Consider the following 22,312-nt stretch of genomic DNA (forward strand, 5'->3'; position numbering starts at 1 on the left):
GAACGTGATAACCACTACACTATGGAAACAGACGCTTAACTTCAACTTGTTAGCACTGCTGGAAATAAGCCTCGCTGGCTGGCTTTTCCAGTTTTCGAGGACAGGTTCCCCTTTAGATCCGACCAGGATGGAGTTGTATAGCCCTTCTATCCTCGTTAGTATAGTGGATAGTATATCCCCCTGTCACGGGGAACACCGGGGTTGGATTCCCCGACGGGGAGGTGTTGTTTGTGAAAACAATATTTTGGATGCTCAGTTTTCATTGCAAAATTAAAGATAATTGCCATGTTTCCACCCGGTCTCGAGCCGGGGACCTTCCGCGTGTGAGGTGAACATGTTAACCACTACCCTATGGAAACAGACTCTGAACTTCAATTTGTTAGCACTGCTGGAAATCAGCCTCGCTGGCTGGCTTTTCCAGTTTTCGAGGACAGGTTCCCCTTTAGATCCGACCAGGATGGAGTTGTACAGCCCTTCTATCCTTGTTAGTGTAGAGGTAAGTATCTCCCCCTGTCACGGGAAACACCGGGGTTGGATTCCCCGACGGGGAGGTGGTGTTTGTGAAAACAATCTTTTGGATGCTCAGTTTTCATTGCAAAATTAAAGAAAATTGCCGTGTTTCCACCCGGTCTCGAGCCGGGGACCTTTCGCGTGTAAAGCAAACTTGATAACCACTACACTATGGAAACAGACTCTGAACTTCAACTTGTTAGCACTGCTGGAAATCAGCCTAGCTGGCTGGCTTTTCCAGTTTTCGAGGACAGGTTCCCCTTTACACCCGACCAGGATGGAGTTGTAGAGCCCTTCTATCCTTGTTAGTGTAGAGGTAAGTATCTCCCCCTGTCACGGGAAACACCGGGGTTGGATTCCCCGACGGGGAGGTGGTGTTTGTGAAAACAAATCTTTTGGATGCTCAGTTTTCATTGCAAAATTAAAGAAAATTGCCATGTTTCCACCCGGTCTCGAGCCAGGGACCTTTCGCTTGTGAGGCGAACGTGATAACCACTACACTATGGAAACAGACTCTGAACTTCAACTTGTTAGCACTGCTGGAAATCAGCCTAGCTAGGTGGCTTTTCCAGTTTTCGAGGACAGGTTCCCCTTTAGACCCGACCAGGAGGGAGTTGTACAGCCCTTCTTTCCTTGTTAGTGGAGTTGATAGTATCTCCCCCTGTCACGGGGAAGACCGGGGTTCGATTGCCTGACGGTGAGGTGTTGTTTGTGAAAACAATCTTTTGGATGCTCAGTTTTCATTGCAAAATTAAAGAAAATTGCCGAGTTTCCACCCAGTCTCGAGCCGAGGACCTTTCGCATGTGAGGCAAACGTGATAACCACTACACTATGGAAACAGACTCTGAACTTCAACTTGTTAGCACTGCTGGAAATCAGCCTAGCTAGGTGGCTTTTCCAGTTTTCGAGGACAGGTTCCCCTTTAGACCCAACCAGGAGGGAGTTGTACGGCCCTTCTTTCCTCGTTAGTGTAGTTGATAGTATCTCCCCCTGTCACGGGGAAGACCGGGGTTCGATTCCCTGACGCGGAGGTGGTATTTGTGAAAACAATCTTTTGGATGCTCAGTTTTCATTGCAAAATTAAAGAAAATTCCCGTGTTTCCACCCGGTCTCGAGCCGGGGACCTTTCGCGTGTAAGGTGAACGTGATAACCACTACACTATGGAAACAAACGCTTAATTTCAACTTGTTAACACTGCCGGAAATCAAACTAGCTGGCTGGCTTTTCCAGTTTTCGAGGACAGGTTCCCCTCTACACCCGACCAGGAAGTAGGTGTATAGGCCTTTGTTAGAGTAGACAATAATAAGTATTGTACTCTTTGCGTGTTCAATTAACTGAATGGTGAGATTCTGTTGAAGAAGTTCCTTTGCAAAGGTATTAATTATCAGAAGCTTCTGATCACACAAATGAAGTCACCCAAGCAGTGCTCTGTTCAAATGTGTGTCTTCTCTCCAGCCCACATCATTATTTATTCACAAAGAGGGTTCATAGAAAGTCAGCCGACAACACACCTGGTTACAACTGAATGAATACAAGAGAATCCGTTCCCATGGGTATAAATCAGATTAGAAAAAATACAATAATAATAAGCCTGACTCCCTTCCGACACAGCAGAATCCCGGCCCTCCCATTAGATAACGAATGAATGTTTGAACTCGTTGCCCTTCCTCATGAAAGTAACACAGACAAGAATACAATTCATTGAGCCTACACTGAGTCAACTAAATCCAAAACGGCTAAAATATAAATTAAAACTAAAAAAAACAATGTTAATAACTCATCACCTTCTGTCCTCGTTAGTGTAGTGGATAGTATCTCCCACTGTCACGGAAAAGACCGGGGTTTGATTCCCCGACGCGGCGGTGGTGTTTGTGAAAACAATCTTTTGGATGCTCAGTTTTCATTGCAAAATTAAAGAAAACTGCCGTGTTTCCACCCGGTCTCGAGCCAGGGACCTTTCACGTGTAAAGCGAACGTGATAACCACTACACTATGGAAACAGACTCTGAACTACAACTTGTTAGCACTGCTGGAAATCAGCCTAGCTGGCTGGCTTTCCAGTTTTCGAGGACAGGTTCCCCTTTACACCCGACCAGGATGGAGTTGTAGAGCCCTTCTATCCTTGTTAGTGTAGAGGTAAGTATCTCCCCCTGTCACGGGAAACACCGGGGTTGGATTCCCCGACAGGGAGGTGGTGTTTGTGAAAACAATCTTTTGGATGCTTGGGGGCGATTCCACGACGCGGAGGTGGTGTTTGTGAAAACAATCTTTTGGATGCTCAGTTTTCATTGCAAAATTAAAGAAAGTTCCCGTGTTTCCACCCGGTCTCGAGCCGGGGACCTTTCGCTTGTGAGGCGAACGTGATAGCCACTACACTATGGAAACAGACTCTGAACTTCAACTTGTTAGCACTGCTGGAAATCAGCCTAGCTGGCTGGCTTTTCCAGTTTTCGAGGACAGGTTCCCCTTTACACCCGACCAGGATGGAGTTGTATAGCGCTTCTATCCTTGTTAGTGTAGAGGTAAGTATCTCCCCCTGTCACGGGAAAGACCGGGGTTTGATTCCCCGACGCGGAGGTGGTGTTTGTGAAAACAATCTTTTGGATGCTTGGGGGGGATTCCACGACGCGGAGGTGGTGTTTGTGAAAACAATCTTTTGGATGCTCAGTTTTCATTGCAGAATTAAAGATAATTGCCATATTTCCACCCGGTCTCGAGCCGGGGACCTTTCGCGTGTGAGGCGAACGTGATAACCACTACACTATGGAAACAGACGCTTAATTTCAACTTGTTAACACTGCCGGAAATCAAACTAGCTGGCTGGCTTTTCCAGTTTTCGAGGACAGGTTCCCCTCTACACCCGACCAGGAAGTAGGTGTATAGGCCTTCTGTCCTCGTTAGTGTAGTGGATAGTATCTCCCACTGTCACGGAAAAGACCGGGGTTTGATTCCCCGACGCGGAGGTGGTGTTTGTGAAAATTGTCTTTTGGATGCTCAGTTTTCATTGCAAAATTAAAGAAAATTGCTGTGTTTCCACCCGGTCTCGAGCCGGGGACCTTTCACGTGTATAGCGAACGTGATAACCACTACACTATGGAAACAGACTCTGAACTTCAACTTGTTAGCACTGCTGGAAATCAGCCTAGCTGGCTGGCTTTTCCAGTTTTCGAGGACAGGTTCCCCTTTACACCCGACCAGGATGGAGTTGTAGAGCCCTTCTATCCTTGTTAGTGTAGAGGTAAGTATCTCCCCCTGTCACGGGAAACACCGGGGTTGGATTCCCCGACGGGGAGGTGGTGTTTGTGAAAACAATCTTTTGGATGCTTGGGGGCGATTCCACGACGCGGAGGTGGTGTTTGTGAAAACAATCTTTTGGATGCTCAGTTTTCATTGCAAAATTAAAGATAATTGCCATGTTTCCACCCGGTCTCGAGCCGGGGACCTTTCGCGTGTGAGGCGAACGTGATAACCACTACACTATGGAAACAGACGCTTAAGTTCAACTTGTTAGCACTGCTGGAAATCAGCCTAGCTGGCTGGCTTTTCCAGTTTTCGAGGACAGGTTCCCCTTTACACCCGACCAGGATGGAGTTGTATAGCCCTTCTATCCTTGTTAGTGTAGAGGTAAGTATCTCCCCCTGTCACGGGAAACACCGGGGTTGGATTCCCCGACGGAGAGGTGGTGTTTGTGAAAACAATCTTTTGGATGCTTGGGGGCGATTCCCCGACGCGGAGGTGGTGTTTGTGAAAACAAATCTTTTGGATGCTCAGTTTTCATTGCAAAATTAAAGAAAATTGCCACATTTCCACCCGGGGACCTTTCCCGTGTGAGGCGAACATGATAACCACTACACTATGGAAACAGACTCTGAATTTCAACTTGTTAGCACTGCTGGAAATCAGCCTAGCTAGGTGGCTTTTCCAGTTTTCGAGGACAGGTTCTCCTTTAGACCCGACCATGAGGGAGTTGTACAGCCCTTCTTTCCTCGTTAGTGAAGTTGATAGTATCTCCCCCTGTCACGGGGAAGACCGGGGTTCGATTCCACGACGCGGAGGAGTTGTTTGTGAAAACAATCTTTTGGATGCTCAGTTTTCATTGCAAAATTAAAGAAAATTCCCGTGTTTCCACCCGGTCTCGAGCCGGGGACCTTTCGCGTGTGAGGCGAACGTGATAGCCACTACACTATGGAAACAGACTCTGAACTTCAACTTGTTAGCACTGCTGGAAATCAGCCTAGCTGGCTGGCTTTTCCAGTTTTCGAGGACAGGTTCCCCTTTACACCCGACCAGGATGGAGTTGTATAGCCCTTCTTTCCTTGTTAGTGTAGAGGTAAGTATCTCCCCCTGTCACGGGAAACACCGGGGTTGGATTCCCCGACGGGGAGGTGGTGTTTGTGAAAACAATCTTTTGGATGCTTGGGGGCGATTCCCCGACGCGGAGGTGGTGTTTGTGAAAACAAATCTTTTGGATGCTCAGTTTTCATTGCAAAATTAAAGAAAACTGCCATGTTTCCACCCGGTCTCGAGCCAGGGACCTTTCGCGTGTGAGGCAAACGTGATAACCACTACACTATGAAAACAGACTCTGAACTTCAACTTGTTAGCACTGCTGGAAATCAGCCTAGCTAGGTGGCTTTTCCAGTTTTCGAGGACAGGTTCCCCTTTAGACCCGACCAGGAGGGAGTTGTACGGCCCTTCTTTCCTCGTTAGTGTAGTTGATAGTATCTCCCCCTGTCACGGGGAAGACCGGGGTTCGATTCCCTGACGCGGAGGTGGTATTTGTGAAAACAATCTTTTGGATGCTCAGTTTTCATTGCAAAATTAAAGAAAATTCCCGTGTTTCCACCCGGTCTCGAGCCGGGGACCTTTCGCGTGTAAGGTGAACGTGATAACCACTACACTATGGAAACAGACACTTAATTTCAACTTGTTAACACTGCCGGAAATCAAACTAGCTGGCTGGCTTTTCCAGTTTTCGAGGACAGGTTCCCCTCTACACCCGACCAGGAAGTAGGTGTATAGGCCTTCTGTCCTCGTTAGTGTAGTGGATAGTATTTCCCACTGTCACGGAAAAGACCGGGGTTTGATTCCCCGACGCGGAGGTGGTGTTTGTGAAAACAATCTTTTGAATGCTCAGTTTTCATTGCAAAATTAAAGAAAATTGCCGTGTTTCCACCCGGTCTCAAGCCGCGGACCTTTCGCGTGTAAGGTGAACGTGATAACCCCTACACTATGGAAAAAGACGCTTAATTTCAACTTGTTAACACTGCCGGAAATCAAACTAGCTCGCTGGCTTTTCCAGTTTTCGAGGACAGGTTCCCCTCTACACCCGACCAGGAAGTAGGTGTATAGGCCTTCTGTCCTCGTTAGTGTAGTGGATAGTATCTCCCACTGTCACGGAAAAGACCGGGGTTTGATTCCCCGACGCGGAGGTGGTGTTTGTGAAAACAATCTTTTGGATGCTCAGTTTTCATTGCAAAATTAAAGAAAATTGCCGTGTTTCCATCCGGTCTCGAGCCGGGGACCTTTCGCGTGTAAAGCGAACGTGATAACCACTACACTATGAAAACAGACTCTGAACTTCAACTTGTTAGCACTGCTGGAAATCAGCCTAGCTGGCTGGCTTTTCCAGGTTTCGAGGACAGGTTCCCCTCTACACCCGACCAGGAAGTAGGTGTATAGGCCTTCTGTCCTCGTTAGTGTAGTGGATAGTATCTCCCACTGTCGCGGAAAAGACCGGGGTTTGATACCCCGACGCGGAGGTGGTGTTTGTGAAAACAATCTTTTGGATGCTCAGTTTTCATTGCAAAATTAAAGAAAATTGCTGTGTTTCCACCCGGTCTCGAGCCGGGGACCTTTCGCGTATAAAGCAAACGTGATAACCACTACACTATGTAAACAGACTCTGAACTTCAACTTGTTAGCACTGCTGGAAATCAGCCTAGCTGGCTGGCTTTTCCAGTTTTCTAGGACAGGTTCCCCTTTACACCCGACCAGGATGGAGTTGTAGAGCCCTTCTAACCTTGTTAGTGTAGAGGTAAGTATCTCCCCCTGTCACGGGAAACACCGGGGTTGGATTCCCCGACGGGGAGGTGGTGTTTGTGAAAACAATCTTTTGGATGCTTGGGGGCGATTCCACGACGCGGAGGTGGTGTTTGTGAAAACAATCTTTTGGATGCTCAGTTTTCATTGCAAAATTAAAGATAATTGCCATGTTTCCACCCGGTCTCAAGCCGGGGACCTTTCGCGTGTGAGGCAAACGTGATAACCACTACACTATGGAAACAGACACTTAACTTCAACTTGTTAGCACTGCTGGAAATCAGCCTAGCTGGCTGGCTTTTCCAGTTTTCGAGGACAGGTTCCCCTTTACACCCGACCACGATGGAGTTGTATAGCCCTTCTATCCTTGTTAGTGTAGAGGTAAGTATCTCCCCCTGTCACGGGAAACACCGGGGTTGGATTCCCCGACGGGGAGGTGGTGTTTGTGAAAACAATCTTTTGGATGCTTGGGGGCGATTCCCCGACGCGGAGGTGGTGTTTGTGAAAACAAATCTTTTGGATGCTCAGTATTCATTGCAAAATTAAAGAAAATTGCCATGTTCCCACCCGGTCTCGAGCCGGGGACCTTTCGCGTGTGAGGCGAACGTGATAACCACTACACTATGGAAACAGACTCTGAACTGCAACTTGTTAGCACTGCTGGAAATCAGCCTAGCTAGGTGGCTTTTCCAGTTTTCGAGGACAGGTTCCCCTTTAGACCCGACCAGGAGGGAGTTGTACAGCCCTTCTTTCCTCGTTAGTGTAGTTGATAGTATCTCCCCCTGTTGCGGGGAAGACCGGGGTTCGATTCCTTGTCGCGGAGGTGTTGTTTGTGAAAACAATCTTTTGGATGCTCAGTTTTCATTGCAAAATTAAAGAAAAATGCCATGTTTCCACCCGGTCTCGAGCCGGGGACCTTTCGCGTGTGAGGCAAACGTGATAACCACTACACTATGGAAACAGACGCTTAAGTTCAACTTGTTAGCACTGCTGGAAATCAGCCTAGCTGGCTGGCTTTTCCAGTTTTCGAGGACAGGTTCCCCTTTACACCCGACCAGGATGGAGTTGTATAGCCCTTCTTTCCTTGTTAGTGTAGAGGTAAGTATCTCCCCCTGTCACGGGAAACACCGGGGTTGGATTCCCCGACGGGGAGGTGGTGTTTGTGAAAACAATCTTTTGGATGCTTGGGGGCGATTCCCCGACGCGGAGGTGGTGTTTGTGAAAACAAATCTTTTGGATGCTCAGTTTTCATTGCAAAATTAAAGAAAATTGCCACATTTCCACCCGGGGACCTTTCGCGTGTGAGGCGAACATGATAACCACTACACTATGGAAACAGACTCTGAATTTCAACTTGTTAGCACTGCTGGAAATCAGCCTAGCTAGGTGGCTTTTCCAGTTTTCGAGGACAGGTTCCCCTTTAGACCCGACCAGGAAGGAGTTGTACAGCCCTTCTTTCCTCGTTAGTGTAGTTGATAGTATCTCCCCCTGTCACGGTTAAGACCGGGGTTCGATTCCATGACGCGGAGGTGTTCTTTGTGAAAACAATCTTTTGGATGCTCAGTTTTCATTGCAAAATTAAAGAAAATTCCCGTGTCTCCACCCGGTCTCGAGCCGGGGACCTTTCGCGTGTGAGGCGAACGTGATAGCCACTACACTATGTAAACAGACTCTGAACTTCAACTTGTTAGCACTGCTGGAAATCAGCCTAGCTGGCTGGCTTTTCCAGTTTTCGAGGACAGGTTCCCCTTTACACCCGACCAGGATGGAGTTGTAGAGCCCTTCTATCCTTGTTAGTGTAGAGGTAAGTATCTCCCCCTGTCACGGGAAACACCGGGGTTGGATTCCCCGACGGAGAGGTGGTGTTTGTGAAAACAATCTTTTGGATGCTTGGGGGCGATTCCCCGACGCGGAGGTGGTGTTTGTGAAAACAAATCTTTTGGATGCTCAGTTTTCATTGCAAAATTAAAGAAAATTGCCACATTTCCACCCGGGGACCTTTCCCGTGTGAGGCGAACATGATAACCACTACACTATGGAAACAGACTCTGAACTTCAACTTGTTAGCACTGCTGGAAATCAGCCTAGCTGGCTGGCTTTTCCAGTTTTCGAGGACAGGTTCCCCTTTAGACCCGACCAGGAGGGAGTTGTACAGCCCTTCTTTCCTCGTTAGTGTAGTTGATAGTATCTCCCCCTGTTACGGGGAAGACCGGGGTTCGATTCCTTGACGCGGAGGTGTTGTTTGTGAAAACAATCTTTTGGATGCTCAGTTTTCATTGCAAAATTAAAGAAAATTGCCGTGTTTCCATCCGGTCTCGAGCCGGGGACCTTTGGCGTGTAAAGCGAACGTGATAACCACTACACTATGAAAACAGACTCTGAACTTCAACTTGTTAGCACTGCTGGAAATCAGCCTAGCTGGCTGGCTTTTCCAGGTTTCGAGGACAGGTTCCCCTCTACACCCGACCAGGAAGTAGGTGTATAGGCCTTCTGTCCTCGTTAGTGTAGTGGATAGTATCTCCCACTGTCACGGAAAAGACCGGGGTTTGATACCCCGACGCGGAGGTGGTGTTTGTGAAAACAATCTTTTGGATGCTCAGTTTTCATTGCAAAATTAAAGAAAATTGCTGTGTTTCCACCCGGTCTCGAGCCGGGGACCTTTTGCGTATAAAGCGAACGTGATAACCACTACACTATGTAAACAGACTCTGAACTTCAACTTGTTAGCACTGCTGGAAATCAGCCTAGCTGGCTGGCTTTTCCAGTTTTCGAGGACAGGTTCCCCTTTACACCCGACCAGGATGGAGTTGTAGAGCCCTTCTATCCTTGTTAGTGTAGAGGTAAGTATCTCCCCCTGTCACGGGAAACACCGGGGTTGGATTCCCCGACGGGGAGGTGGTGTTTGTGAAAACAATCTTTTGGATGCTTGGGGGCGATTCCACGACGCGGAGGTGGTGTTTGTGAAAACAATCTTTTGGATGCTCAGTTTTCATTGCAAAATTAAAGATAATTGCCATGTTTCCACCCAGTCTCAAGCCAGGGACCTTTCGCGTGTGAGGCAAACGTGATAACCACTACACTATGGAAACAGACACTTAACTTCAACTTGTTAGCACTGCTGGAAATCAGCCTAGCTGGCTGGCTTTTCCAGTTTTCGAGGACAGGTTCCCCTTTACACCCGACCACGATGGAGTTGTATAGCCCTTCTATCCTTGTTAGTGTAGAGGTAAGTATCTCCCCCTGTCACGGGAAACACCGGGGTTGGATTCCCCGACGGGGAGGTGGTGTTTGTGAAAACAATCTTTTGGATGCTTGGGGGCGATTCCCCGACGCGGAGGTGGTGTTTGTGAAAACAAATCTTTTGGATGCTCAGTTTTCATTGCAAAATTAAAGAAAATTGCCATGTTCCCACCCGGTCTCGAGCCGGGGACCTTTCGCGTGTGAGGCGAACGTGATAACCACTACACTATGGAAACAGACTCTGAACTTCAACTTGTTAGCACTGCTGGAAATCAGCCTAGCTAGGTGGCTTTTCCAGTTTTCGAGGACAGGTTCCCCTTTAGACCCGACCAGGAGGGAGTTGTACAGCCCTTCTTTCCTCGTTAGTGTAGTTGATAGTATCTCCCCCTGTTACGGGGAAGACCGGGGTTCGATTCCTTGACGCGGAGGTGTTGTTTGTGAAACTAATCTTTTGGATGCTCAGTTTTCATTGCAAAATTAAAGAAAATTGCCGTGTTTCCACCCGGTCTCGAGCCGGGGACCTTTCGCGTATGAGGCGAACGTGATAGCCACTACACTATGGAAACAGACTCTGAACTTCAACTTGTTAGCACTGCTGGAAATCAGCCTAGCTGGCTGGCTTTTCCAGTTTTCGAGGACAGGTTCCCCTTTACACCCGACCAGGATGGAGTTGTATAGCCCTTCTATCCTTTTTAGTGTAGAGGTAAGTATCTACTCTTGTCACGGGAAACACCGGGGTTGGATTCCCCGACGCGGAGGTGGTGTTTGTGAAAACAAATCTTTTGGATGCTCAGTTTTCATTGCAAAATTAAAGAAAATTGCCATGTTTCCACCCGGTCTCGAGCCGGGGACCTTTCACGCGTGAGGCAAACGTGATAACCACTACACTATGGAAACAGACTCTGAACTTCAACTTGTTAGCACTGCTGGAAATCAGCCTTGCTATGTGGCTTTTCCAGTTTTCGAGGACAGGTTCCCCTTTACACCCGACCAGGATGGAGTTGTAGAGCCCTTCTATCCTTGTTAGTGTAGAGGTAAGTATCTCCCCCTGTCACGGGAAACACCGGGGTTGGATTCCCCGACGGGGAGGTGGTGTTTGTGAAAACAATCTTTTGGATGCTTGGGGGCGATTCCACGACGCGGAGGTGGTGTTTGTGAAAACAAATCTTTTGGATGCTCAGTTTTCATTGCAAAATTAAAGAAAATTGCCACATTTCCACCCGGGGACCTTTCGCGTGTGAGGCAAACATGATAACCACTACACTATGGAAACAGACTCTGAATTTCAACTTGTTAGCACTGCTGGAAATCAGCCTAGCTAGGTGGCTTTTCCAGTTTTCGAGGACAGGTTCCCCTTTAGACCCGACCAGGAGGGAGTTGTACAGCCCTTCTTTCCTCGTTAGTGTAGTCTATAGTATCTCCCCCTGTCACGGGGAAGACCGGGGTTCGATTCCATGACGCGGAGGTGTTCTTTGTGAAAACAATCTTTTGGATGCTCAGTTTTCATTGCAAAATTAAAGAAAATTCCCGTGTTTCCACCCGGTCTCGAGCCGGGGACCTTTCGCGTGTGAGGTGAGCGTGATAGCCACTACACTATGGAAACAGACTCTGAATTTCAACTTGTTAGCACTGCTGGAAATCAGCCTAGCTGGCTGGCTTTTCCAGTTTTCGAGGACAGGTTCCCCTTTACACCCGACCAGGATGGAGTTGTAGAGCCCTTCTATCCTTGTTAGTGTAGAGGTAAGTATCTCCGCCTGTCACGGGAAACACCGGGGTTGGATTCCCCGACGGGGAGGTGGTGTTTGTGAAAACAATCTTTTGGATGCTTGGGGGCGATTCCACGACGCGGAGGTGGTGTTTGTGAAAACAATCTTTTGGATGCTCAGTTTTCATTGCAAAATTAAAGATAATTGCCATGTTTCCACCCGGTCTCGAGCCGGGGACCTTTCGCGTGTGAGGCGAACCTGATAACCACTACACTATGGAAACAGACGCTTAACTGCAACTTGTTAGCACTGCCGGAAATCAGCCTAGCTGGCTGGCTTTTCCAGTTTTCGAGGACAGGTTCCCCTTTACACCCGACCAGGATGGAGTTGTATAGCCCTTCTATCCTTGTTAGTGTAGAGGTAAGTATCTCCCCCTGTCACGGGAAACACCGGGGTTGGATTCCCCGACGGGGAGGTGGTGTTTGTGAAAACAATCTTTTGGATGCTTGGGGGCGATTCCCCGACGCGGAGGTGGTGTTTGTGAAAACAAATCTTTTGGATGCTCAGTTTTCATTGCGAAATTAAAGAAAATTGCCACATTTCCACCCAGGGACCTTTCGCGTGTGAGGCGAACATGATAACCACTACACTATGGAAACAGACTCTGAATTTCAACTTGTTAGCACTGCTGGAAATCAGCCTAGCTAGGTGGCTTTTCCAGTTTTCGAGGACAGGTTCTCCTTTAGACCCGACCATGAGGGAGTTGTACAGCCCTTCTTTCCTCGTTAGTGAAGTTGATAGTATCTCCCCCTGTCACGGGGAAGACCGGGGTTCGATTCCACGACGCGGAGGAGTTGTTTGTGAAAACAATCTTTTGGATGCTCAGTTTTCATTGCAAAATTAAAGAAAATTCCCGTGTTTCCACCCGGTCTCGAGCCGGGGACCTTTCGCGTGTGAGGCGAACGTGATAGCCACTACACTATGGAAACGGACTCTGAACTTCAACTTGTTAGCACTGCTGGAAATCAGCCTAGCTGGCTGGCTTTTCCAGTTTTCGAGGACAGGTTCCCCTTTACACCCGACCAGGATGGAGTTGTATAGCCCTTCTTTCCTTGTTAGTGTAGAGGTAAGTATCTCCCCCTGTCACGGGAAACACCGGGGTTGGATTCCCCGACGGGGAGGTGGTGTTTGTGAAAACAATCTTTTGGATGCTTGGGGGCGATTCCCCGACGCGGAGGTGGTGTTTCTGAAAACAAATCTTTTGGATGCTCAGTTTTCATTGCAAAATGAAAGAAAACTGCCATGTTTCCACCCGGTCTCGAGCCAGGGACCTTTCGCGTGTGAGGCAAACGTGATAACCACTACACTATGAAAACAGACTCTGAACTTCAACTTGTTAGCACTGCTGGAAATCAGCCTAGCTAGGTGGCTTTTCCAGTTTTCGAGGACAGGTTCCCCTTTAGACCCGACCAGGAGGGAGTTGTACGGCCCTTCTTTCCTCGTTAGTGTAGTTGATAGTATCTCCCCCTGTCACGGGGAAGACCGGGGTTCGATTCCCTGACGCGGAGGTGGTATTTGTGAAAACAATCTTTTGGATGCTCAGTTTTCATTGCAAAATTAAAGAAAATTCCCGTGTTTCCACCCGGTCTCGAGCCGGGGACCTTTCGCGTGTAAGGTGAACGTGATAACCACTACACTATGGAAACAGACACTTAATTTCAACTTGTTAACACTGCCGGAAATCAAACTAGCTGGCTGGCTTTTCCAGTTTTCGAGGACAGGTTCCCCTCTACACCCGACCAGGAAGTAGGTGTATAGGCCTTCTGTCCTCGTTAGTGTAGTGGATAGTATTTCCCACTGTCACGGAAAAGACCGGGGTTTGATTCCCCGACGCGGAGGTGGTGTTTGTGAAAACAATCTTTTGAATGCTCAGTTTTCATTGCAAAATTAAAGAAAATTGCCGTGTTTCCACCCGGTCTCAAGCCGCGGACCTTTCGCGTGTAAGGTGAACGTGATAACCACTACACTATGGAAACAGACGCTTAATTTCAACTTGTTAACACTGCCGGAAATCAAACTAGCTCGCTGGCTTTTCCAGTTTTCGAGGACAGGTTCCCCTCTACACCCGACCAGGAAGTAGGTGTATAGGCCTTCTGTCCTCGTTAGTGTAGTGGATAGTATCTCCCACTGTCACGGAAAAGACCGGGGTTTGATTCCCCGACGCGGAGGTGGTGTTTGTGAAAACAATCTTTTGGATGCTCAGTTTTCATTGCAAAATTAAAGATAATTGCCATGTTTCCACCCGGTCTCAAGCCGGGGACCTTTTGCGTGTGAGGCAAACGTGATAACCACTACACTATGGAAACAGACACTTAACTTCAACTTGTTAGCACTGCTGGAAATCAGCCTAGCTGGCTGGCTTTTCCAGTTTTCGAGGACAGGTTCCCCTTTACACCCGACCACGATGGAGTTGTATAGCCCTTCTATCCTTGTTAGTGTAGAGGTAAGTATCTCCCCCTGTCACGGGAAACACCGGGGTTGGATTCCCCGACGGGGAGGTGGTGTTTGTGAAAACAATCTTTTGGATGCTTGGGGGCGATTCCCCGACGCGGAGGTGGTGTTTGTGAAAACAAATCTTTTGGATGCTCAGTTTTCATTGCAAAATTAAAGAAAATTGCCATGTTCCCACCCGGTCTCGAGCCGGGGACCTTTCGCGTGTGAGGCGAACGTGATAACCACTACACTATGGAAACAGACTCTGAACTTCAACTTGTTAGCACTGCTGGAAATCAGCCTAGCTAGGTGGCTTTTCCAGTTTTCGAGGACAGGTTCCCCTTTAGACCCGACCAGGAGGGAGTTGTACAGCCCTTCTTTCCTCGTTAGTGTAGTTGATAGTATCTCCCCCTGTTACGGGGAAGACCGGGGTTCGATTCCTTGACGCGGAGGTGTTGTTTGTGAAACTAATCTTTTGGATGCTCAGTTTTCATTGCAAAATTAAAGAAAATTGCCGTGTTTCCACCCGGTCTCGAGCCGGGGACCTTTCGCGTATGAGGCGAACGTGATAGCCACTACACTATGGAAACAGACTCTGAACTTCAACTTGTTAGCACTGCTGGAAATCAGCCTAGCTGGCTGGCTTTTCCAATTTTCGAGGACAGGTTCCCCTTTACACCCGACCAGGATGGAGTTGTATAGCCCTTCTATCCTTTTTAGTGTAGAGGTAAGTATCTACTCTTGTCACGGGAAACACCGGGGTTGGATTCCCCGACGCGGAGGTGGTGTTTGTGAAAACAAATCTTTTGGATGCTCAGTTTTCATTGCAAAATTAAAGAAAATTGCCATGTTTCCACCCGGTCTCGAGCCGGGGACCTTTCACGCGTGAGGCAAACGTGATAACCACTACACTATGGAAACAGACTCTGAACTTCAACTTGTTAGCACTGCTGGAAATCAGCCTTGCTATGTGGCTTTTCCAGTTTTCGAGGACAGGTTCCCCTTTACAACCGACCAGGATGGAGTTGTAGAGCCCTTCTATCCTTGTTAGTGTAGAGGTAAGTATCTCCCCCTGTCACGGGAAACACCGGGGTTGGATTCCCCGACGGGGAGGTGGTGTTTGTGAAAACAATCTTTTGGATGCTTGGGGGCGATTCCACGACGCGGAGGTGGTGTTTGTGAAAACAAATCTTTTGGATGCTCAGTTTTCATTGCAAAATTAAAGAAAATTGCCACATTTCCACCCGGGGACCTTTCGCGTGTGAGGCAAACATGATAACCACTACACTATGGAAACAGACTCTGAATTTCAACTTGTTAGCACTGCTGGAAATCAGCCTAGCTAGGTGGCTTTTCCAGTTTTCGAGGACAGGTTCCCCTTTAGACCCGACCAGGAGGGAGTTGTACAGCCCTTCTTTCCTCGTTAGTGTAGTTGATAGTATCTCCCCCTGTCACGGGGAAGACCGGGGTTCGATTCCATGACGCGGAGGTGTTCTTTGTGAAAACAATCTTTTGGATGCTCAGTTTTCATTGCAAAATTAAAGAAAATTCCCGTGTTTCCACCCGGTCTCGAGCCGGGGACCTTTCGCGTGTGAGGTGAGCGTGATAGCCACTACACTATGGAAACAGACTCTGAACTTCAACTTGTTAGCACTGCTGGAAATCAGCCTAGCTGGCTGGCTTTTCCAGTTTTCGAGGACAGGTTCCCCTTTACACCCGACCAGGATGGAGTTGTAGAGCCCTTCTATCCTTGTTAGTGTAGAGGTAAGTATCTCCGCCTGTCACGGGAAACACCGGGGTTGGATTCCCCGACGGGGAGGTGGTGTTTGTGAAAACAATCTTTTGGATGCTTGGGGGCGATTCCACGACGCGGAGGTGGTGTTTGTGAAAACAATCTTTTGGATGCTCAGTTTTCATTGCAAAATTAAAGATAATTGCCACGTTTCCACCCGGTCTCGAGCCGGGGACCTTTCGCGTGTGAGGCGAACCTGATAACCACTACACTATGGAAACAGACGCTTAACTGCAACTTGTTAGCACTGCCGGAAATCAGCCTAGCTGGCTGGCTTTTCCAGTTTTCGAGGACAGGTTCCCCTTTACACCCGACCAGGATGGAGTTGTATAGCCCTTCTATCCTTGTTAGTGTAGAGGTAAGTATCTCCCCCTGTCACGGGAAACACCGGGGTTGGATTCCCCGACGGGGAGGTGGTGTTTGTGAAAACAATCTTTTGGATGCTTGGGGGCGATTCCCCGACGCGGAGGTGGTGTTTGTGAAAACAAATCTTTTGGATGCTCAGTTTTCATTGCAAAATTAAAGAAAATTGCCATGTTTCCACCCGGTCTCGAGCCGGGGACCTTTCGCGTGTGAAGCGAACGTGATAACCACTACACTATGGAAACAGACTCTGAACTTCAACTTGTTAGCACTGCTGGAAATCAGCCTAGCTGGCTGGCTTTTCCAGTTTTCGAGGACAGGTTCCCCTTTACACCCGACCAGGATGGAGTTGTATAGCGCTTCTATCCTTGTTAGTGTAGAGGTAAGTATCTCCCCCTGTCACGGGAAAGACCGGGGTTTGATTCCCCGACGCGGAGGTGGTGTTTGTGAAAACAATCTTTTGGATGCTTGGGGGGGATTCCACGACGCGGAGGTGGTGTTTGTGAAAACAATCTTTTGGATGCTCAGTTTTCATTGCAGAATTAAAGATAATTGCCATGTTTCCACCCGGTCTCGAGCCGGGGACCTTTCGCGTGTGAGGCGAACGTGATAACCACTACACTATGGAAACAGACGCTTAATTTCAACTTGTTAACACTGCCGGAAATCAAACTAGCTGGCTGGCTTTTCCAGTTTTCGAGGACAGGTTCCCCTCTACACCCGACCAGGAAGTAGGTGTATAGGCCTTCTGTCCTCGTTAGTGTAGTGGATAGTATCTCCCACTGTCACGGAAAAGACCGGGGTTTGATTCCCCGACGCGGAGGTGGTGTTTGTGAAAACAGTCTTTTGGATGCTCAGTTTTCATTGCAAAATTAAAGAAAATTGCTGTGTTTCCACCCGGTCTCGAGCCGGGGACCTTTCACGTGTATAGCGAACGTGATAACCACTACACTATGGAAACAGACTCTGAACTTCAACTTGTTAGCACTGCTGGAAATCAGCCTAGCTGGCTGGCTTTTCCAGTTTTCGAGGACAGGTTCCCCTTTACACCCGACCAGGATGGAGTTGTATAGCCCTTCTATCCTTGTTAGTGTAGAGGTAAGTATCTCCCCCTGTCACGGGAAACACCGGGGTTGGATTCCCCGACGGAGAGGTGGTGTTTGTGAAAACAATCTTTTGGATGCTTGGGGGCGATTCCCCGACGCGGAGGTGGTGTTTGTGAAAACAAATCTTTTGTATGCTCAGTTTTCATTGCAAAATTAAAGAAAATTGCCACATTTCCACCCGGGGACCTTTCGCGTGTGAGGCGAACATGATAACCACTACACTATGGAAACAGACGCTTAGCTTCAACTTGTTAACACTGCCGGAAATCAAACTAGCTGGCTGGCTTTTCCAGTTTTCGAGGACAGGTTCCCCTCTACACCCGACCAGGAAGTAGGTGTTTAGGCCTTCTGTCCTCGTTAGTGTAGTGGATAGTATCTCCCACTGTCACGGAAAAGACCGGGGTTTGATTCCCCGACGCGGAGATGGTGTTTGTGAAAACAATCTTTTGGATGCTCAGTTTTCATTGCAAAATTAAAGAAAATTGCTGTGTTTCCACCCGGTCTCGAGCCGGGGACCTTTCGCGTATAAAGCGAACGTGATAACCACTACACTATGTAAACAGACTCTGAACTTCAACTTGTTAGCACTGCTGGAAATCAGCCTAGCTGGCTGGCTTTTCCAGTTTTCGAGGACAGGTTCCCCTTTAGACCCGACCAGGAGGGAGTTGTACGGCCCTTCTTTCATCGTTAGTGTAGTTGATAGTATCTCCCCCTGTCACGGGGAAGACCGGGGTTCGATTCCCTGACGCGGAGGTGGTATTTGTGAAAACAATCTTTTGGATGCTCAGTTTTCATTGCAAAATTAAAGAAAATTCCCGTGTTTCCACCCGGTCTCGAGCCGGGGACCTTTCGCGTGTAAGGTGAACGTGATAACCACTACACTATGGAAACAGACGCTTAGCTTCAACTTGTTAACACTGCCGGAAATCAAACTAGCTGGCTGGCTTTTCCAGTTTTCGAGGACAGGTTCCCATCTACACCCGACCAGGAAGTAGGTGTATAGGCCTTCTGTCCTCGTTAGTGTAGTGGATAGTATCTCCCACTGTCACGGAAAAGACCGGGGTTTGATTCCCCGACGCGGAGGTGGTGTTTGTGAAAACAAATCTTTTGGATGCTCAGTTTTCATTGCAAAATTAAAGAAAATTGCCATGTTTCCACCCGGTCTCGAGCCGGGGACCTTTCGCGTGTGAGGCAAAAGTGATAACCACTACACTATGGAAACAGACGCTTAACTACAACTTGTTAGCACTGCCGGAAATCAGCCTAGCTGGCTGGCTTTTCCAGTTTTCGAGGACAGGTTCCCCTTTACACCCGACCAGGATGGAGTTGTATAGCCCTTCTATCCTTGTTAGTGTAGAGGTAAGTATCTCCCCCTGTCACGGGAAACACCGGGGTTGGATTCCCCGACGGGGAGGTGGTGTTTGTGAAAACAATCTTTTGGATGCTTGGGGGCGATTCCCCGACGCGGAGGTGGTGTTTGTGAAAACAAATCTTTTGGATGCTCAGTTTTCATTGCAAAATTAAAGAAAATTGCCATGTTTTCCACCCGGTCTCGAGCCGGGGACCTTACGCGTGTGAGGCGAACGTGATAACCACTACACTATGGAAACAGACTCTGAACTTCAACTTGTTAGCACTGCTGGAAATCAGCCTAGCTAGGTGGCTTTTCCAGTTTTCGAGGACAGGTTCCCCTTTAGACCCGACCAGGAGGGAGTTGTACAGCCCTTCTTTCCTCGTTAGTGTAGTTGATAGCATCTCCCCCTGTCACGGGGAAGACCGGGGTTCGATTCCATGATGCGGAGGTGTTCTTTGTGAAAACAATCTTTTGGATGCTCAGTTTTCATTGCAAAATTAAAGAAAATTCCCGTGTTTCCACCCGGTCTCGAGCCGGGGACCTTTAGCGTGTGAGGCGAACGTGATAGCCACTACACTATGGAAACAGACTCTGAACTTCAACTTGTTAGCACTGCTGGAAATCAGCCTAGCTGGCTGGCTTTTCCAGTTTTCGAGGACAGGTTCCCCTTTACACCCGACCAGGATGGAGTTGTATAGCCCTTCTATCCTTGTTAGTGTAGAGGTAAGTATCTCCCCCTGTCACGGGAAACACCGGGGTTGGATTCCCCGACGGGGAGGTGGTGTTTGTGAAAACAATCTTTTGGATGCTTGGGGGCGATTCCCCGACGCGGAGGTGGTGTTTGTGAAAACAAATCTTTTGGATGCTCAGTTTTCATTGCAAAATTAAAAGAAAATTGCCATGTTTCCACCCGGTCTCGAGCCGGGGACCTTTCGCGTGTGAGGCGAACGTGATAACCACTACACTATGGAAACAGACTCTGAACTTCAACTTGTTAGCACTGCTGGAAATCAGCCTAGCTAGGTGGCTTTTCCAGTTTTCGAGGACAGGTTCCCCTTTAGACCCGACCAGGAGGGAGTTGTACAGCCCTTCTTTCCTCGTTAGTGTAGTTGATAGTGTCTCCCCCTGTCACGGGGAAGACCGGGGTTCGATTCCATGACGCGGAGGTGTTCTTTGTGAAAACAATCTTTTGGATGCTCAGTTTTCATTGCAAAATTAAAGAAAATTCCCGTGTTTCCACCCGGTCTCGAGCCGGGGACCTTTCGCGTGTGAGGCGAACGTGATAGCCACTACACTATGGAAACAGACTCTGAACTTCAACTTGTTAGCACTGCTGGAAATCAGCCTAGCTAAGTGGCTTTTCCAGTTTTCGAGGACAGGTTCCCCTTTAGACCCGACCAGGAGGGAGTTGTACGGCCCTTCTTTCCTCGTTAGTGTAGTTGATAGTATCTCCCCCTGTCACGGGGAAGACCGGGGTTCGATTCCCTGATGCGGAGGTGGTATTTGTGAAAACAATCTTTTGGATGCTCAGTTTTCATTGCAAAATTAAAGAAAATTCCCGTATTTCCACCCGGTCTCGAGCCGGGAACCTTTCGCGTGTAAGGTGAACGTGATAACCACTACACTATGGAAACAGACGCTTAGCTTCAACTTGTTAACACTGCCGGAAATCAAACTAGCTGGCTGGCTTTTCCAGTTTTCGAGGACAGGTTCCCCTCTACACCCGACCAGGAAGTAGGTGTATAGGCCTTCTGTCCTCGTTAGTGTAGTGGATAGTATCTCCCACTGTCACGGAAAAGACCGGGGTTTAATTCCCCGACGCGGAGGTGGAGTTTGTGAAAACAATCTTTTGGATGCTCAGTTTTCATTGCAAAATTAAAGAAAATTGCCGTGTTTCCACCCGGTCTCGAGCCGGGGACCTTTCGCGTGTAAGGTGAACGTGATAACCACTACACTATGGAAACAAACGCTTAATTTCAACTTGTTAACACTGCCGGAAATCAAACTAGCTGGCTGGCTTTTCCAGTTTTCGAGGACAGGTTCCCTTCTACACCCGACCAGGAAGTAGGTGTATAGGCCTTCTGTCCTCGTTAGTGTAGTGGATAGTATCTCCCACTGTCACGGAAAAGACCGGGGTTTGATTCCCCGACGCGGCGGTGGTGTTTGTGAAAACAATCTTTTGGATGCTCAGTTTTCATTGCAAAATTAAAGAAAATTGCCGTGTTTCCACCCGGTCTCGAGCCAGGGACCTTTCACGTGTAAAGCGAACGTGATAACCACTACACTATGGAAACAGACTCTGAACTTCAACTTGTTAGCACTGCTGGAAATCAGCCTAGCTGGCTGGCTTTTCCAGTTTTCGAGGACAGGTTCCCCTTTACACCCGACCAGGATGGAGTTGTAGAGCCCTTCTATCCTTGTTAGTGTAGAGGTAAGTTTCTCCCCCTGTCACGGGAAACACCGGGGTTGGATTCCGCGACGGGGAGGTGGTGTTTGTGAAAACAATCTTTTGGATGCTTGGGGGCGATTCCACGACGCGGAGGTGGTGTTTGTGAAAACAATCTTTTGGATGCTCAGTTTTCATTGCAAAATTAAAGAAAATTCCCGTGTCTCCACCCGGTCTCGAGCCGGGGACCTTTCGCGTGTGAGGCTAACGTGATAGCCACTACACTATGGAAACAGACTCTGAACTTCAACTTGTTAGCACTGCTGGAAATCAGCCTAGCTGGCTGGCTTTTCCAGTTTTCGAGGACAGGTTCCCCTTTACACCCGACCAGGATGGAATTGTATAGCCCTTCTATCCATGTTAGTGTAGAGGTAAGTATCTCCCCCTGTCACGGGAAACACCGGGGTTGGATTCCCCGACGGGGAGGTGGTGTTTGTGAAAACAATCTTTTAGATGCTTGGGGGCGATTCCCCGACGCGGAGGTGGTGTTTGTGAAAACAAATCTTTTGGATGCTCAGTTTTCATTGCAAAATTAAAGAAAATTGCCATGTTTCCACCCGGTCTCGAGCCGGGGACCTTTCGCGTGTGAGGCGAACGTGATAACCACTACACTATGGAAACAGACTCTGAACTTCAACTTGTTAGCACTGCTGGAAATCAGCCTAGCTAGGTGGCTTTTCCAGTTTTCGAGGACAGGTTCCCCTTTAGACCCGACCAGGAAGGAGTTGTACAGCCCTTCTTTCCTCGTTAGTGTAGTTGATAGTGTCTCCCCCTGTCACGGGGAAGACCGGGGTTCGATTCCATGACGCGGAGGTGTTCTTTGTGAAAACAATCTTTTGGATGCTCAGTTTTCATTGCAAAATTAAAGAAAATTCCCGTGTTTCCACCCGGTCTCGAGCCGGGGACCTTTCGCGTGTGAGGCAAACGTGATAGCCACTACACTATGGAAACAGACTCTGAACTTCAACTTGTTAGCACTGCTGGAAATCAGTCTAGCTAAGTGGCTTTTCCAATTTTCGAGGACAGGTTCCCCTTTAGACCCGACGACCAGGAGGGAGTTGTACGGCCCTTCTTTCCTCGTTAGTGTAGTTGATAGTATCTCCCCCTGTCACGGGGAAGACCGGGGTTCGATTCCCTGACGCGGAGGTGGTATTTGTGAAAACAATCTTTTGGATGCTCAGTTTTCATTAAAAAATTAAAGAAAATTCCCGTGTTTCTACCCGGTCTCGAGCCGGGGACCTTTCGCGTGTAAGGTGAA

The 22,312-nt window shown here is 48.4% G+C and overlaps 29 non-coding genes across 29 annotated transcripts; all 29 read right to left on the bottom strand.

Annotated features, from left to right (window-relative positions):
* Nucleotides 1-947: 947 nt before the first annotated feature.
* Nucleotides 948-1,020, bottom strand: trnav-cac (transfer RNA valine (anticodon CAC)). The gene has a single exon. It is a non-coding gene; the product is annotated as a tRNA-Val (tRNA).
* Nucleotides 1,021-1,607: 587 nt separating this feature from the next.
* trnav-uac (transfer RNA valine (anticodon UAC)) lies at nucleotides 1,608-1,680 on the bottom strand. The gene has a single exon. It is a non-coding gene; the product is annotated as a tRNA-Val (tRNA).
* Nucleotides 1,681-2,439: 759 nt separating this feature from the next.
* trnav-uac (transfer RNA valine (anticodon UAC)) lies at nucleotides 2,440-2,512 on the bottom strand. The gene has a single exon. It is a non-coding gene; the product is annotated as a tRNA-Val (tRNA).
* Nucleotides 2,513-2,824: 312 nt separating this feature from the next.
* On the bottom strand, nucleotides 2,825-2,897 carry trnav-cac (transfer RNA valine (anticodon CAC)). The gene has a single exon. It is a non-coding gene; the product is annotated as a tRNA-Val (tRNA).
* A 313-nt stretch (nucleotides 2,898-3,210) lies between these two features.
* trnav-cac (transfer RNA valine (anticodon CAC)) lies at nucleotides 3,211-3,283 on the bottom strand. Its single transcript has one exon. It is a non-coding gene; the product is annotated as a tRNA-Val (tRNA).
* Nucleotides 3,284-3,926: 643 nt separating this feature from the next.
* On the bottom strand, nucleotides 3,927-3,999 carry trnav-cac (transfer RNA valine (anticodon CAC)). Its single transcript has one exon. It is a non-coding gene; the product is annotated as a tRNA-Val (tRNA).
* A 633-nt stretch (nucleotides 4,000-4,632) lies between these two features.
* Nucleotides 4,633-4,705, bottom strand: trnav-cac (transfer RNA valine (anticodon CAC)). Its single transcript has one exon. It is a non-coding gene; the product is annotated as a tRNA-Val (tRNA).
* Nucleotides 4,706-5,349: 644 nt separating this feature from the next.
* trnav-uac (transfer RNA valine (anticodon UAC)) lies at nucleotides 5,350-5,422 on the bottom strand. Its single transcript has one exon. It is a non-coding gene; the product is annotated as a tRNA-Val (tRNA).
* A 587-nt stretch (nucleotides 5,423-6,009) lies between these two features.
* On the bottom strand, nucleotides 6,010-6,082 carry trnav-uac (transfer RNA valine (anticodon UAC)). The gene has a single exon. It is a non-coding gene; the product is annotated as a tRNA-Val (tRNA).
* A 1,030-nt stretch (nucleotides 6,083-7,112) lies between these two features.
* Nucleotides 7,113-7,185, bottom strand: trnav-cac (transfer RNA valine (anticodon CAC)). The gene has a single exon. It is a non-coding gene; the product is annotated as a tRNA-Val (tRNA).
* A 257-nt stretch (nucleotides 7,186-7,442) lies between these two features.
* On the bottom strand, nucleotides 7,443-7,515 carry trnav-cac (transfer RNA valine (anticodon CAC)). The gene has a single exon. It is a non-coding gene; the product is annotated as a tRNA-Val (tRNA).
* Nucleotides 7,516-9,957: 2,442 nt separating this feature from the next.
* trnav-cac (transfer RNA valine (anticodon CAC)) lies at nucleotides 9,958-10,030 on the bottom strand. Its single transcript has one exon. It is a non-coding gene; the product is annotated as a tRNA-Val (tRNA).
* Nucleotides 10,031-10,287: 257 nt separating this feature from the next.
* trnam-cau (transfer RNA methionine (anticodon CAU)) lies at nucleotides 10,288-10,360 on the bottom strand. Its single transcript has one exon. It is a non-coding gene; the product is annotated as a tRNA-Met (tRNA).
* Nucleotides 10,361-12,416: 2,056 nt separating this feature from the next.
* On the bottom strand, nucleotides 12,417-12,489 carry trnav-cac (transfer RNA valine (anticodon CAC)). Its single transcript has one exon. It is a non-coding gene; the product is annotated as a tRNA-Val (tRNA).
* A 644-nt stretch (nucleotides 12,490-13,133) lies between these two features.
* On the bottom strand, nucleotides 13,134-13,206 carry trnav-uac (transfer RNA valine (anticodon UAC)). Its single transcript has one exon. It is a non-coding gene; the product is annotated as a tRNA-Val (tRNA).
* Nucleotides 13,207-13,793: 587 nt separating this feature from the next.
* On the bottom strand, nucleotides 13,794-13,866 carry trnav-cac (transfer RNA valine (anticodon CAC)). The gene has a single exon. It is a non-coding gene; the product is annotated as a tRNA-Val (tRNA).
* A 314-nt stretch (nucleotides 13,867-14,180) lies between these two features.
* trnav-cac (transfer RNA valine (anticodon CAC)) lies at nucleotides 14,181-14,253 on the bottom strand. Its single transcript has one exon. It is a non-coding gene; the product is annotated as a tRNA-Val (tRNA).
* Nucleotides 14,254-14,510: 257 nt separating this feature from the next.
* On the bottom strand, nucleotides 14,511-14,583 carry trnam-cau (transfer RNA methionine (anticodon CAU)). Its single transcript has one exon. It is a non-coding gene; the product is annotated as a tRNA-Met (tRNA).
* Nucleotides 14,584-16,320: 1,737 nt separating this feature from the next.
* On the bottom strand, nucleotides 16,321-16,393 carry trnav-cac (transfer RNA valine (anticodon CAC)). The gene has a single exon. It is a non-coding gene; the product is annotated as a tRNA-Val (tRNA).
* A 313-nt stretch (nucleotides 16,394-16,706) lies between these two features.
* On the bottom strand, nucleotides 16,707-16,779 carry trnav-cac (transfer RNA valine (anticodon CAC)). The gene has a single exon. It is a non-coding gene; the product is annotated as a tRNA-Val (tRNA).
* A 963-nt stretch (nucleotides 16,780-17,742) lies between these two features.
* On the bottom strand, nucleotides 17,743-17,815 carry trnai-uau (transfer RNA isoleucine (anticodon UAU)). Its single transcript has one exon. It is a non-coding gene; the product is annotated as a tRNA-Ile (tRNA).
* A 257-nt stretch (nucleotides 17,816-18,072) lies between these two features.
* Nucleotides 18,073-18,145, bottom strand: trnav-uac (transfer RNA valine (anticodon UAC)). The gene has a single exon. It is a non-coding gene; the product is annotated as a tRNA-Val (tRNA).
* Nucleotides 18,146-18,403: 258 nt separating this feature from the next.
* On the bottom strand, nucleotides 18,404-18,476 carry trnav-cac (transfer RNA valine (anticodon CAC)). Its single transcript has one exon. It is a non-coding gene; the product is annotated as a tRNA-Val (tRNA).
* Nucleotides 18,477-19,509: 1,033 nt separating this feature from the next.
* On the bottom strand, nucleotides 19,510-19,582 carry trnav-cac (transfer RNA valine (anticodon CAC)). The gene has a single exon. It is a non-coding gene; the product is annotated as a tRNA-Val (tRNA).
* A 257-nt stretch (nucleotides 19,583-19,839) lies between these two features.
* Nucleotides 19,840-19,912, bottom strand: trnav-cac (transfer RNA valine (anticodon CAC)). The gene has a single exon. It is a non-coding gene; the product is annotated as a tRNA-Val (tRNA).
* A 257-nt stretch (nucleotides 19,913-20,169) lies between these two features.
* On the bottom strand, nucleotides 20,170-20,242 carry trnav-uac (transfer RNA valine (anticodon UAC)). Its single transcript has one exon. It is a non-coding gene; the product is annotated as a tRNA-Val (tRNA).
* A 257-nt stretch (nucleotides 20,243-20,499) lies between these two features.
* On the bottom strand, nucleotides 20,500-20,572 carry trnav-uac (transfer RNA valine (anticodon UAC)). Its single transcript has one exon. It is a non-coding gene; the product is annotated as a tRNA-Val (tRNA).
* A 257-nt stretch (nucleotides 20,573-20,829) lies between these two features.
* Nucleotides 20,830-20,902, bottom strand: trnav-uac (transfer RNA valine (anticodon UAC)). The gene has a single exon. It is a non-coding gene; the product is annotated as a tRNA-Val (tRNA).
* A 700-nt stretch (nucleotides 20,903-21,602) lies between these two features.
* On the bottom strand, nucleotides 21,603-21,675 carry trnav-cac (transfer RNA valine (anticodon CAC)). Its single transcript has one exon. It is a non-coding gene; the product is annotated as a tRNA-Val (tRNA).
* Nucleotides 21,676-22,312: the final 637 nt, after the last annotated feature.

Source organism: Leptonotus elevatus, chromosome 3, assembly GCF_054856555.1.
Source record: "Leptonotus elevatus isolate MCC_2025b chromosome 3, RoL_Lele_1.0, whole genome shotgun sequence".
NCBI classification, from domain to species: Eukaryota; Metazoa; Chordata; class Actinopteri; order Syngnathiformes; family Syngnathidae; genus Leptonotus; species Leptonotus elevatus.